The sequence below is a fragment of the Lathyrus oleraceus genome, chromosome 4 (assembly GCF_024323335.1).
Source record: "Lathyrus oleraceus cultivar Zhongwan6 chromosome 4, CAAS_Psat_ZW6_1.0, whole genome shotgun sequence".
NCBI classification, from domain to species: domain Eukaryota; kingdom Viridiplantae; phylum Streptophyta; class Magnoliopsida; order Fabales; family Fabaceae; genus Lathyrus; species Lathyrus oleraceus.
This window is the reverse complement of record NC_066582.1, coordinates 302,262,597-302,277,926: the sequence shown is the minus strand read 5'-3', so window position 1 is coordinate 302,277,926 and position 15,330 is coordinate 302,262,597. Positions and strand designations below refer to the sequence as shown.

At 38.6% G+C, this 15,330-nt stretch overlaps 1 non-coding gene across 1 annotated transcript; it reads left to right on the top strand.

Moving 5' to 3' along the window:
- Positions 1–12,559: 12,559 nt before the first annotated feature.
- On the top strand, positions 12,560–12,666 carry LOC127077666 (small nucleolar RNA R71). Its single transcript, XR_007787451.1, has one exon. It is a non-coding gene; the product is annotated as a small nucleolar RNA R71 (small nucleolar RNA).
- Positions 12,667–15,330: the final 2,664 nt, after the last annotated feature.

Genomic DNA, 15,330 nt, shown 5'->3' with positions numbered 1-15,330 from the left:
CTTGTCGACTTGTGAGCAGTTATTGCTTAGCAAGTTGACTTGCAAGTCCATTCACTTGGTGGAGGTTATGTTGGGATCAATAATGTCACACAAGTAAGTTGTGGTTAGACATTACTCTTTCCAATATATACCTTAGAAGCCAAGGACCTTAGTTTACCAAGCCCATCTTGGCCTATTCTTAGGATGTAGTGCGAAAGTCGTTCAAGTGTAAGATTTGATACGATTATTACGCGATACTACACTCATAAGAGTCTCTCTTGAGAATATTTTCGGAATACGAGTAGTCGTTTCTCCAATAATATCTGAAAGATGGGATGATGACTATGGGAACCTCTTGTAGAACATGTTTGGCAGGTTTAAACCCTAGTACACTCCCTTTTGGGTGGTTCTTAACCTAACTCCATGCTCGTGACTTACAACAAACCCTTGATTCATGGTTGATCCGTTCATGAATCCTTAATATCAATGGAACTTGGGTGTTGATAAGGTGTAAACCATAATACACCAAAATGGATGATTGATATTAAGGATAACATGATCCATCCCATGACCTTTGTTTGGTGTGCTTTGCTTGATCCTTGAGTGTGATTGTTGCATTCATGCATTCATGCACCCATTTGCATCCATATCATCAATAAATAAGAAAATTTTCAAGGAACTTAAGGGGTTTATTTGCAAAATTTTCAGACATGGAAAGACAAAGAAGGTATACAAAGAAGTACAGCTTCAGGCAACCAGATTTGAAAGAGTTAAGGAATCTGACATCCTATGTATTAGATCCTTTGGGTTTAAAGGTTCGTTTTGGGAAGCTTCTTCCTCTTCTGACTACTTTGGTGGATGAAGGATTGATGAGTGTATTGGTGCAGTTTTACGATCCTTTGTACCGTTGCTTCGCGTTTTCGGATTTCTAGCTTTTGCCTACCCTTAAGGAGTATGCTTATCTTGTGGGTATACCTGTTCTGGATCAGTTGCCATTCAGTGGCTTGGAAAGGGTTCCTACTTCTCAAGAGATAGAATACATGTTACATGATCGCGACTTTATGAGTCTATCGGGGTACTAACTGCAAGTGCACAGTCTAATCGCGTAGTTTTAAAAGATATCGATCCCACAGGGACTTAATGAATCGATCTACCATTTTTTTAGGGTTACTGCGTAAAGCTAAGGCGGATGATACTTTAATGATTAGGGGGAAAATTAAAACTAAATTTGGATCTAGATAAAATATCAAATAATACGGATATCACTATGTAGTTCGTCGTAATTGGGGAATCAAATCTTCGTTGGTCTTTTTCTTAATTTTAAAATAAGTCTTTTCAGTAGACACTATTAATTAAAAGTCTTTTCCTCAAACTCTCGCTCTATTGAATTAGACTATGACTTTATATTTTAACATACGCTCTCACTATTTCGTTAAATCTAAAATCACTTTGAAAATAATAAAATCTATAGAAACTCCTTTTGAGAAAATACTAACCGTTGAAACACCCTCGTCTCAAACTCTCGCTGTGTTGACTTAGATTATATGATTAAACCTAAATGCTTAACTCTCGTCCTCACATTTAACTTTTAAAAATAATTTTTGAAAATGATTAGAATTTAATTAACCTTAAAAATTGCTTTCACCCTGATTTAAAGTTAATGTTCAATTTACACTGTCAGTTAAAAACTCAAACCATCGTTATATTGATTTTAACTTCTTTATGTCTTTTACTCTCGTACAAAAACCTTGGTATTAACTCTGTAAATTAAGACCAGAAAAAGAGTGACTATATTTTGAAATAAATTTGAACCAACTAAATTTTGATTCCCTTATTCCGCTTACTTTACATACCGATATCTATATTAATTAGCCAGACATGGTAAACATGCACAAACAATAATCATGCATAAATACGGCCATATCAAACAAACAATATATATAAACAGCGGAACAAAGCATATGTAAATTAAAACGATAAATTAATTAATTAATGAACCTGGAAAAATACTAGAATTCTGGATTTTATCTCCTAGCTTCGATGCTCGAACACTCCACCACAAGCCGGTTGGATTTGTTCTTCACAATTTTCAATCAGATAGGAAAGTAAAAATAAGGAAATAAAATACTATGATCTAACGTAAGGTTAGATCCAGTAAAAATTACACAATAGTTTCCGCTGTAGAAACTATAGTGAGAAAATAAATTGTATGCTTCGGAAACTAAACTAGAAAAGAATAGAAAATTAAATAGCTTGAAAATTAGAATGCTGGAAAAATTGTACGGCCAAGAGAGCTTCAATTGGCTTTTGTGAGGTTTATTTATATTAACCTCCCCAAAATAACCGTTTCCTAGAATGGGTCTTCAGTGTGGTTCAAAGCGTGCATGAGAAAATTTAGGGGAAAACGTCCACTCCGTTACGCACGTAAAGGCCAAAATATAGGAGTGGAATGTGTGACGTCCGTCACACTATGTGTTATGGTCGTAACACTAGGTATTAGGCCGTGGCGCTCGTGACGTCCTTGTGGCGGTCGTGACAGCAAGTTTCTTTGTTCCAAACGTGGGCTGGGCTTTGGTGCTTCAGCTTGCTGCTTTTCCTAAGAACTCTTCTTTTTTGCACCCCTTTTCTTTCTTTTTCACATGTGCGTTAAATAATGATACCTGAAATAAATAATAAGAAAATATCGAGTAATATCGAATAATATAAAATAAATTGAATCAAATAACAAAAGAATTTAATTAAATCAAGTCTAAAAAGGTGATATAGTTTCATGTTATCAAACTCCCCCACACTTAGACTTTTGCTTGTCCTTAAGCAAGATGAAATTTCCAAACACACATCAATTCGTAATAGGTTGCAAGTAAATCTCGTTTAGAAATAACCTGAGTTTAATCTTAACATCAAAAACTACCGTAACAACACTAGACAACCCCACCTTACGCAAACCAGTTCAAGTCATGCTATTATAGCTCAGCCTAGTTCTTTTACTCTTATTTCACCCGTTTTCATTCGAGCGAAATCACATTAAGCCCTTTATCTTTTCGCGCACATAGTGGAGTAACCGGTTAGCGATTTTGATCCCCTTTTAGTTAGAAGTTCTGGTACATAAGTTGGATAACTTCTTTCTTTAGTCTATTGTAGATTGCGGGGGATCGGACCGTAGTCCGCCCTACCAAGTGCAGCACCAGAAACCGCTGAACCAACTCACAATGGATCGTTCATACTATGTTTTTGTAGGGTCCGCAACCTTTTGATTAAATGATCGGGTAAGGATCACCTAACTTAATTAGTGCATTTCCTGATTTTTAATATGTTGTTTTGGGAATCATTCACTTGTATTCATCGTCTCTCCACGTAGTTTGCTATTAAGATGGTGCCGACTTCTCGTATAAACTACTCGGGGTTACTATAAAACTAAAAGTTCAAGGAGTTGGTATAATAGGTACTTAAGCTGATCTAACATGCTGAGGTTTTTAGAGTGTTGGGGCGGTAATAATATTGTCTTAATTTCACTCAAGTTTTATAAAATAAGCAACCTTTATACTTGTTGAGTGTGTTGAATTTTGTTATGGCTCAAGAAAATTGAGGAGAATAGATAATAAAAAATTTCACACTAGGGACTTGACTTAAGAATTTTTATTTTTATTTTTATTTTTTATTTTTTTTGAAAGGGAAATAACATACTTGAAAGGGAAATCTTAACATGACTGAAACAAAGTTTTCCCCCCTACACTTAAATAAAACATTGTCCCCAATGTTTCAAAAAACAAAACGAAAGAAAAGGCAAAAAAATGGAACCCAAACTCAATTCTGCCTGCGTCCTCTTGTTCTCGGACCCGGTGATCGTTCACGTACTGCCAAGTCATCAAACCTGTTAAGCAAATCATTGAACCTCTGGTCGGTTATTGCATTCCTCTCTTGTTGTTGTTGTTGCATTTGGCGCATCAGTTGCATTACTTCGTTATTCTGCGCATGCATGGCATCAAGTCGTTGGGCTTGATGTTCAATAGCATCCATGATGTCATCATTTGTTGCAGGCCTTCTTCTTCGACGACGTCGGGAGGATGGACCATCTATAGTATCAGAAGGATTATGTGGGACAGAATGTTGTTCAGGACCTTGATCACCTTGCTCCATTTCGTCAAACTCGTCTGGGGGTGGGTTTGCTTGTGTAGGCATGGTAGGTTCGGGAGCATTCAAATCGTAGATGAATCTGTTGGGGTTAGTAACATCGGTGAGTGCAATGTTGGGCATAACGACGCTTGCGATTTCTTGGTTATTCACCATAAGATAATAATTCCCGCCTACCCTATTTTTGATTAAGCGGCAGGAGCGACAATAGCTGATATCCATAAACAGGGGTGGCAAAGAGTGCAAATTCTGAAGTCGGTCCCCTAAATTTAAACCGAGTGCGATGGTGGTTATTAATCCTCCAATTTGAATAGGTGCAGGGTCATCTTGAATAAAGAGGTCAAAACTCGCCAACATATAAGTGGCGCCATTCACTGGACGATTCTGGGAAGCACAAAATATTATGAAAAGTTCATCACGTGATATTGTGGTAATGTTTGATCTTTTCCCAAAAAGAGTGTGTGCTAGGATCTTGTGGAAATAACGAAAAGCTGGGTTATGTATGTTTCCAGAAAGAAACGCATGTTCCTCAGGTTCGTCATTTCCCGTCAAACTTCCCCAAAAATGCTCAAGCTCTCGATATTCAAAGAGGTTTTCTTGGCTCATGGTGAATGTGTCAAAAGAAGTAGGGAACCCTAAGAGGTTAGTAAATTCTCTAATGTTATACTGATACTCCATATTGAACATCCTGAATTGAATGAAACCTCAGTTTATTCCTTTTCCATGGTTCGGTAAATAAATCAGGGAGCTAAGGAATTCTAGAGTTAGCCTCCGGTAAGTAACAAATTGTCTCCGAATAGGGGTGGTTTCCCACCCTATTTGACTCAGCAGATATAGGACACTATCTCTTAGCCCAAGTACAGTCATTGCACAATCATCAGCGTAAAAATTTGGGTGCATCTCTCTCTCAGCAAGTTCTTCAAATTTTTGTCTCTGAGCTCTCCCTCGGAAATTGATACCCATGTGATCAATATGTGCCATCAGGTTAGTGTTAACTAAAGAAAATAAAAACAAGAATTTTAGTCAGGATTTGGCCAGATGCCGAAAGAAGAAAAGAAGAAAAATTTAATAGTATAAAGAAAATGAAGAATGAAAACTGAATAAAATCAAAAGAATAATCAAATAAAAATAAAAATTTGTGGATTGTCTCCCATGAAGCGCTTTGTTTAATGTCGCAAGCTCGACATAAAACTATTGAATGTTAATCTATTAATTTTGGAGACAATACGTCTAAGTGTAGGACTTGCGAGTCTTCATTGTTTTCAGAATAATGATAATGCTTTAGACGCTGCCCGTTTACGATAAATGATTCAATAGATTTTCCTTTAATTTCTACAACCCCACTAGAAAAGACATTAGTGACTTTGAAAGGGCCAGACCACCTAGAGCGTAGCTTTCCTGGGAATAACTTAAGTCTAGAGTTAAACAATAGGACTACATCGCCTTGTTTGAAAGTTTTCCTCGATATACATTTATCATGCCATTTTTTCGTTCTTTCCTTGTAGATTTTGGCATTTTCGTATGCATCTTGTCTAAGTTCCTCTAATTCGTTTATATCTAGGATTCGCTTTTCTTCAGCGGCCTTATAGTTTAAATTTAAATTTTTAATAGCCCAATAGGCCTTATGTTCTAGCTCCACTGGGAGGTGACACGATTTACCATAAATAAGCTTAAATGGGGTTGTTCCTATGGGAGTTTCGTAAGCGGTTCGATATGCCCATAAAGCTTCGGGTAATTTTGATGACCAGTCTTTCCTTGATGTAGCGACAGTTTTTTCCAATATCTGTTTAATTTCTCTATTAGACACTTCCACTTGTCCACTAGTCTGAGGATGGTAAGGTGTTGCTACTCGATGTTTTACACCATACTTAAACAATAATTTTTCGAGTATTTAAGATATGAAATGAGATCCATCGTCACTGATGACTATTCTTGGGACACCAAATCTTGGAAAGATTATATTCTTAAAGAGTTTAATTACTACTCGTGTGTCGTTTGTTGGAGAAGCTATAGCCTCAATCCATTTTGATATGTAGTCAACCGCTACGAGTATGTACTTGTTACCAAAAGAAGGTGGAAAAGGTCACATGAAATCTATTCCCCACACATCGAAAATTTCTACTTCCAAAATGCCTTTTTGTGGCATTTCGTCACGTCTAGATATGTTTCCTGTGCGTTGACACCTATCGCATTTCTTGACAGCGGTATGTACATCCTTCCATATGTTTGGCCAATAAAGACCGGCTTGTAGGATTTTAGAGCAGGTTTTGGATGTACTTGCATGTCCACCATAAGGAGCGGAATGACAATGTTGGATTATACTTTCTACCTCTTCTTCAGGTATACAGCGACGGAAAATACCATCGGAGCCTCTTTTGAAAAGTAAAGGGTCGTCCCAGTAATAATGTTTTACGTCATGGAAGAATCGTTTCTTTTGTTGGTAGGATAAATCAAGTGGAACCATTCCGGCGGCTAAATAATTGACAAAATCAGCATACCATGGTGTAACGCATACAGCCAAGGTGGTTTCTACCTGTTTGTCAGCTCTATTTTCTTCCAAATTAGCTATAAGTTTATCGTACGAGAAATCATCGTTGATCGATGTTCTTTCTGGTTCCAGGTTTTCAAGTCTAGAGAGGTGATCTACTACTACGTTTTTTGTTCCTTTTTTATCTTTGATTTCCAAATCCAATTCTTGTAGCAACAAGATCCACCTTAGGAGTCTAGGTTTAACGTCCTTTTTTGTTAAGAGGTACTTAATGGCAGTGTGATCAGTGTAAACGATTATTTTAGCTCCGACCAAGTAGGAACGAAATTTATCTAGTGCAAATACTACTGCTAAAAGTTCTTTATCGGTCGTGGCGTAATTCATTTGCGCTTCATCTAGAGTTCTACTCGCATAATATATGACGTGAAGTTTTTTATCCTTTCGTTGTCTTAGAACAGCGCCTACGACGTAGTCACTTGCGTCACACATTATTTCGAAAAGGTTCATTCCAATCTGGGGTCTGCATTATGGGCGCGAAGATCGATGCTTGTTTAAGTGTTTGAAATGCTTCTAAACATTTATTGTCGAAGATGAATTCAGCGTCTTTCATTAATAATTCGGTTAAAGGTTTAGTTATTTTAGAGAAATCTTTAATGAATCGTCGGTAAAAACCAGCATGTCCTAAGAAGCTTAGTATTTCCCTCACAGTTTTCGGAAGTTGAAGGTTTTCGATTACTTCTATTTTGGCTTTGTCTACTTCGATTCCTCTATTTGATATGATGTGTCCTAAAACAATTCCTTCTTGTACCATATAGTGACATTTTCCCAATTAAGTACTAGGTTTACTTTTACACATTGTTCTAGAACTCTTTTGAGGTTCTCAAGGCATTCTTCGAAACTTTGCCCGCATACGGAAAAGTCATCCATGAAGACTTCCATGATGCTTTCGAGAAAATCGGCGAATATTGCCATCATGCACCTTTGGAATGTTGCAGGAGCATTGCACAAGCCAAACGGCATTCGTCGATAAGCGAAGGTACCAAAAGGACATATGAACGTTGTCTTTTCTTGGTCATCAGGATGAATTGGTATTTGAAAGAAACCTGAGTAACCGTCCAGATAGAAGAAATGAGAATGCTTGGCTAGTCGTTCTAACATCTGGTCTATGAATGGTAAAGGAAAATGATCTTTTCGGGTTGCTTTGTTTAGCTTTCTATAATCAATGCACATTCTCCATCCCGATTCCATTCGTTTGGTTATAGTTTCTCCTTTTTCATTTTCGATCACTGTTATACCTCCTTTCTTTGGTACTACGTGTACAGGACTAACCCATTTGCTATCGGATATAGGATATATGATACCTGCCTCTAATAACTTCGTTACTTCCTTCTTCACTACCTCACTCATGATCGGGTTTAGTCTTGTTGAATACTGGCTGAATGCAGGAATGTTAAGACATCGCGTGCAACGTGTCTGACTGCCTATATAGAATGGTCTCCATACATTGGAACGGCTGTTTTGGAAAAGAAACAGTCAAGAGCTATAAAAGGTATTCAAAGATAGTCTGAGATTTTGTTGGTGATTCTCTGACTGTTTCTCAGCAAAAATAAATGCATCTTGACCAAGCATTTATTTCTACCGGAAATTCCTAGGCACGGGCTGGACTATTTAAAGGATGCACTAGCCCTCTTCCTCTCATAAGAAAAACACTCCATTCTCAGAATCATGGGGTATGTTAAGGTTTGGGCAAGTTGCGCCTGGATCTGGTTTTGTGAAGGGTGCCTTTACAAATGTTTAGCTAAAAAGGGGGAGAGAAATATAGTCCTAGGGTTGAGAATGTACCAGAAGAAAGCCAACTGTGGATGTGGCAGCAAACAGAAGTTGGAATCAGGCACAAAATCCACCTACTGGATTTACCACTTGTGTCTTGTGATCTGAGTTAAGAAGACAGTTGTGCCTTGTGATCTGAGTTACATTGTCTATGTACTCAGCATTACATACTCTTCAGGAAGCTCTCCGGTTGAGGGGAAGGGTTCTGGTACAACTAAGTCTTGTCCCTCTTCTTCCCCATGTACACCAACTTTGGTGTTTGTGGTGGTGGAGACAATGACGGAGATGAAGAGCATTCCCAAATTGGGATGTGTTGTCCAGTGTATTGTTTATTTGTTTTAGCTAAAATTTGCCAAAAGGGGAGATTGTTGATTCCTTAGGATTGGCAGTAATTTTAGAAAACAAATAATGTAATCATCTCTGTTGTTTTAATATGTTGGGTTGAAGAAATTCAACATCTGGACCAACATGTCATGTACGATGTCACGACATCAGGTCTGTGACATCGCACATGTGTAGGAAACTGAATTAATTAATTCAGTATATGTCATGGGAACAGCAAGGATATCTGGTGAATATCCTAACTCCCATGTGGAGGTCTTGAAGACTAAATCAGAATATATATAGGCTCTAAACATGGAGATATATATGGAGAGAGTTTAGGAACTTGAAGACCTTGTTTGTAGCAGAATTTCTCTGCTGAAGTTGCAACAGCAAAGAACAAGTCTGCTGCAATTTTCTGAAGGCCCAAATCCAGTTGGGTGATTAGGTTATAAATAGCTGATTGTAATCTAGTTTTTGTAAGCCTCTTAGAATGAAAATTTAGGGGTGTGTGTGAGGTAAACCTCCCAATCTGTGGGAAGGTTACCATGTGTTTCTCAGTGGTAAAACCTGAGAGTGTTTGTAACTCGAAGCCTGTAGGCAAGAGTGATTTTGTTCTTGAATGAAGCTGTGAAGCAAGTTCAAGGTGTGGTAACATTACATTGTATTTGTAGTGATAGGAATGGAAACTGGAGGTTTCTATCTAGGAGTTCCTAGGTATAGATTGCATTGGGTAGGGATTAAGTGATGAGTTGTAAACGGGGGAGTTTAACTCTGAATTGATACTACTAATAGTGGATCTTCTTCCTGGCTTGGTAGCCCCCAGATGTAGGTCATGTTGGACTGAACTGGGTTAACAATTTCCTGTGTTTGTTTTCCTTCTGTATGATATAATCATGTCTGCCATAACTAAGCATGTATGCCAGTCTGTTCATCAAGATAATAGCAGACCTGATACATAGCCTTCTGTTGGAATGTCAATCAGAATGTTTTGACATTCATCAACAACAGCACATACTGTTTAATAAGCTGATGATTTCAGGTCAGTATGTAGTGAAGTCTGGAGTTCAAAAGCATAACAGACCTGGCCAAAAGATCATTGTGAAACTGTCAAACTGGACGTCTTGACAGTTCTTCCAGTAAGCAGATACTGAAGTAGAGACTGGTTGGTCTTTTACAGTACAGCAAATTTAGCACAGTCTGTTTTCAGGAACCAAGCAGACTTAGCATATGGTTCTGGACTTGGATGTCAAACGGAATGTTGTGACATTCACTCCTGACTGCATATGCTAAATTGTTGGATGGTTAGTTTTTCTGTTTCAGGATTTTTCTCAAGCTATTCTTCAGGAATCCACCAGCTGATCTAAAATCTAGGAAACTAACAACTAAGCTACAATTAATGAACCTGGCAAATAATCTATTTGTTAGCTCCTTAATAAGTGGAGATTAGTTTAACTTGTTACAACCTTTAATTTAGGAAATACAAGTACATGACCAACAAACTGGAACAATGTAACAGATAATGTCCAAAACAGGATTGAGACATCTTACTGATATCTGTGTAGGAAAACAACAGAAGTGAATGATGAGGTGCACATAACCAGGTGTCCCTCCATTCTAGGATGACATAGAAGGAGAGGTCGTGACACTGGGAAAAGGTGCACATTAGTACAGAGTGTAATAACTGTCTTACTGTACAATGTTAGATCAGATGTCATGACGTGGAGTAGAACATCTGAATTCTGACTACACCAGAATTTCAAGTCTCCTATGATGTTCCCTAGAAGTCTTACAGTCTTCTTCTAGCATGATGCGGTGCATACAAATAGAAGGACTTATCCCTTTAAGATCGGTGATGTTGTATCCTAATGCGGTTGGATATTTTCTTAAGATATGTAGGAGTTTTTCGGTTTCAAATTTTCCTAGGTCTGCATTGACTATTACTGGTCGTTCAAGTTCTAAGTCTAGGAATTCATGTCTCAGATTTTTGGGAAATGTTTTCAGGTCGAGGGTTGGTTTCTTAAGGAATTGCGTAGGGTCTGGTGTTATTGCTAAACATTGGTTCAGTCTGTCTTCTACGCGATAGTCGGATAAATCGTCATTTTCAAGTTCTGTTTCTTTTATGCATTCATCGATGATATCCATGAAGTAACATGTGTCTTCTATTGCAGGTGCTTTCAAAAACTTGGAAAGAATAAACTCAATTTTCTCTTCTCCTACTTCGAAAGTGAGTCGTCCTCGTTTTACGTCTATGATCGCACCGACAGTTGCTAAGAAGGGTCTTCCCAATATAATGGGGGTGACTTCATCTTCTCTTATGTCCATAATTATAAAATCGGTGGGAATGTAGAATTGACCTATGCGCACGGGAACGTTTTCAATAATTCCTACGGGATATCTAACGGAACGATCTGCTAATTGCATAGACATTTTAGTTGGTCTTAATTCTCCCATTTCAAGTTTCTTGCATATGGACAAGGGCATAACACTGATATCGGCTCCTAAATCGCATAAAGCTTTGTCTATGACAAATTTTCCTATATGACAGGGTATAGAAAAACTACCAGGATCTTTAAGTTTAGGAGGCATATTTTGGATTATTGCACTACACTCAACAGTGAGTGTAACGGTTTCGTTATCTTCAAGTTTCCTTTTATTAGATAAAATTTCTTTTAAGAACTTAGCATATGAGGGCATTTGTGTAATAGCTTCTGTAAAAGGAATTGTGACGTTTAATTGTTTGAGTAGGTCAACAAATTTTTTAAATTGGCCCGCGTCTTTGGTTTTAATTAGCCTTTGAGGATAAGGGATAGGTGGTTTGTAAGGCGATGGAGGTACATAAGGTTCTTTTTTTCTACGGTTTCCTTATTACACTCTTCCTTTTCCTTAGGTTTACTTTCTTCCTCAGTTGACTTTTTAGAGTTTTGGCTCTCAATCCTTGGGTCAGATGGTCCTTCTACCTCTGTTCCACTTCGTAATATAATTGCATGAGCGTGGCCTTTCGGATTAGGTTGGGGCTGTCCCGAAAATGTACTAGTTGGGGCAGCGGTAGGCACTTGTTGTTGAGCTACTTGCGAGATTTGTGTTTCCAGCATTTTGTTATGGGTAGCCAGGGCATCTACTTTACTTGCTAGTTGTTTAATCTGTTCGCTAGTGTGTACATTCTGGTTTAAGAACTCTTTATTGGTTTGCTGTTGAGAAGCTATGAAGTTCTCCATCATGATTTCCAAGTTGGATTTCCTAGGAACGTTATTGTTAGGTGTAGATGGGGTCGACTTTTGATATCCAGGTGGTACAGCTGGAGCTTGACCGGGAGCTTGACCTGGTGCATATAAAGCGTTGTTACTTTTATATGAAAAATTAGGATGGTTCTTCCAGTTTGAGTTATAGGTATGTGAGTAAGGATTTCCTTGAACATAGTTCACCTGATCTGTTTGAATTCCTGTTAGGAGTTGATAATCTGTAGGAGTGTGACCTTGAATTCCACAGACTTCCCAATTTTGAGTTACAGCAACCACGGTGGCTAGAGGTGATACGTTTAAACTTTCAATTTTCTGGGCAAGAGCATCCACTTTTGCATTAACATGATAAAGGCTACTTATCTCGTACATGCCACCTTTCATTTGAGGTTTTTCTACCACTGTTCGGTCGCTTCCCCACTGACAATGATTTTGGGCCATGCTCTCGATAAGTTGATAAGCGTCGGTGTAAGGTTTATCCATAAGCGCACCACCGGCAGCGGCGTCTATTGTTAACCTTGTGTTGTACAAGAGACCATTGTAGAAGGTGTGAATTACTAACCAGTCTTCTAAACCATGGTGTGGACAAAGTCTCATCATGTCCTTGTATCTTTCCCATGCTTCAAAAAGAGATTCGTTATCTTTTTGCTTAAATCCATTTATCTGGGCTCTCAACATAGCTGTTTTGCTTGGAGGAAAATATCAGGCAAGAAAGACTTTCTTCAACTCATTCCATGTGGTGACTGAGTTGGAAGGAAGAGACTGAAGCCATCTTCTAGCTTTATCTCTTAACAAGAATGGAAAGAGATGAAGTCGAATTGCCTTTGAAGTGACACCATAAGCTTTAACAGTGTCAGCGTATTGGACAAATACAGATAAATGAAGGTTTGGATCCTCGGTAGGATTCCCAGAAAATTGATTCTGTTGCACTGCCTGCAACAGCGAAGGTTTAAGTTCGAAGTTGTTCGCTTTGATTGTGGGTGGAGCAATACTCGAATGCGACTCATCCTGCGATGGAGCAGCGTAATCTGGAAGAGCACGAGCTGGTTCGGCCATCGCTGGTATCGTTAAAGGACAGAGATTTTTGAGATCAGGAATTTCGATTGGAGGAAGATTTTTTCTAGCACGATACTCCCGAATTCGTCGTAATAATCGGAGATATCGTTCAACATCGTTGATTCATAAGTAGTACGGCTCGCCTTGTGAGCGAGTGTGTGGCATACAAATCAACGTAAAAAGGAAAAAAAATAAAAATAGCCTTAGTCTCTACAGCGTAACAAAAGAGTTACGATATCGACTAAATAAAAGTCCCCGGCAACGGCGCCAAAAACTTGATCGCGTCTTTATGAGTCTATCGGGGTACTAACTGCAAGTGCACAGTCTAATCGCGTAGTTTTAAAAGATATCGATCCCACAGGGACTTAATGAATCGATCTACCGTTTTTCTAGGGTTACTGCGTAAAGCTAAGGCGGATGATACTTTAATGATTAGGGGGAAAAGTAAAACTAAATTTGGATCTAGATAAAATATCAAATAATATGGATATCAGTATGTAGTTCGTCATAATTGGGGAATCAAATCTTCGTTGGTATTTTTCTTAATTTTAAAATAAGTCTTTTCAGTAGACACTATTAATTAAAAGTCTTTTACTCAAACTCTCGCTCTGTTGAATTAGACTATGACTTTATATTTTAACATATGCTTTCACTATTTCGAGTAATATCGAATAATATAAAATAAATTGGATCAAATAACGATAGAATTTAATTATATCAAGTCTAAAAATGTGATATAGTTTCATGTTATCATTACACATAGATGAATCTCTGGTTGATGCTCATATGACTACCAAAGGGGGAATTCAAGGTCTCCCTTCTGAGTTCCTCATTGCTCAAGCTACTATGCATGGGAAGGCCATGAGTGAGGACGCCTTTGAGGCCATATTTGTACTTCTCGTCTATGGATTGGTATTGTTCCCCAACATCGACAAGTTTGTGGATGTGAACGCTATTAGGATTTTCTCTAATCTTAATCTCGTTCCGACTCTGTTGGGCGATACCTACTTCTCTTTGCATATGAGGAATGCAAAGGGTGGTGGCGCCATTGTGTGTTGTTTGCCTCTGTTGTATAAGTGGTTTATTTCTCACTTACCTCAGACGGTAGCTTTCAAGGAGAACAAGGAATGTCTGCGGTGGTCCACGAGACTTATGTCTCTCACTAATGATGATATCTCTTGGTATAAACGTGTGTATGATGGTGTGCAAATTATTGACTCTTGTGGAGAATTCTCCAATGTACCGCTTCTTGGTACATGTGGTGGGATTAACTACAATCCTGTTTTGGCACGTCGATAGCTTGGGTTCCCCTTAAAGGATAAACCCAATAACATCCTATTAGAGGGTGTATTCTTTCAGGATGGTAAAGATCCCCAAGGCTTGAAGCTAGGATGGTTCGCGCTTGGTGCAAGATTCATAGGAAAGGAAGGAAAGAGTTGGGTCCTAAGAATTGCATCCCTTTGGAGCCTTACACTGTTTGGGTTAGGAAGAGGGCGTCTGAGTATCTCATGCCTTACGAGTATCCGAGACCTACACCTATGATTATGGTTGGGCCTTCAACCCTCCCTAATCAAGGAGTAGAGGAGTTGAGGGACGAAGACCGTTCACGTGCCTGGATCCGTGAACGTGAAGAGTTGCTTCAGCAGATTAAGGAGAAGGATGCGTTGATTGAGTTTCTTGAGCATCAGGTTATTGATGACCTTGATGATGTATGGACTTCACTACTTCCTCAGTCCTCTAAGTTCTGGAAGAGGAGGTATGATCGACTCGCCGAAGAGAAGGTCGATATGGAGGCAGCCTACGAGAGGGAGGTGAAGAGGCTTCGCGCATCTTATCTTCCTGTGTCCCGAGCTTTAGATGATTGTTTCTAGGGATCCATAAGATGATTATTTTCCTTTTGTCTTGTATATGATTGACGATGCTGCACTTCTTTTCCCTGATATTATTTGATGAGATATTTCCATATGTGATAAAATGCTTAATATTTCCAAAATTTGCAAATAAAACTCTAAAGTTTCTTTTAAATAAAAAACAAATCATATGCACAAGCATTGCATGCATCATATGCATAAGCAGGTTTTGCTTCCGGTCCCTTGCCCTGTGGTCTAACTCTGTGTCCTTCATTTATTTTGAAGACAATCTGACTCACCGGTACTACACTAGAGCCAATATTTCAAGACTGATGGATCACTTAGAGCAAGAGAACCGCGAGCCCATGAGGGAGAATGAAGTAGTTGTGAAGGCTTTCGATGGGTCTCGCAAAACTGTGACTGGGGAAGTTGATCT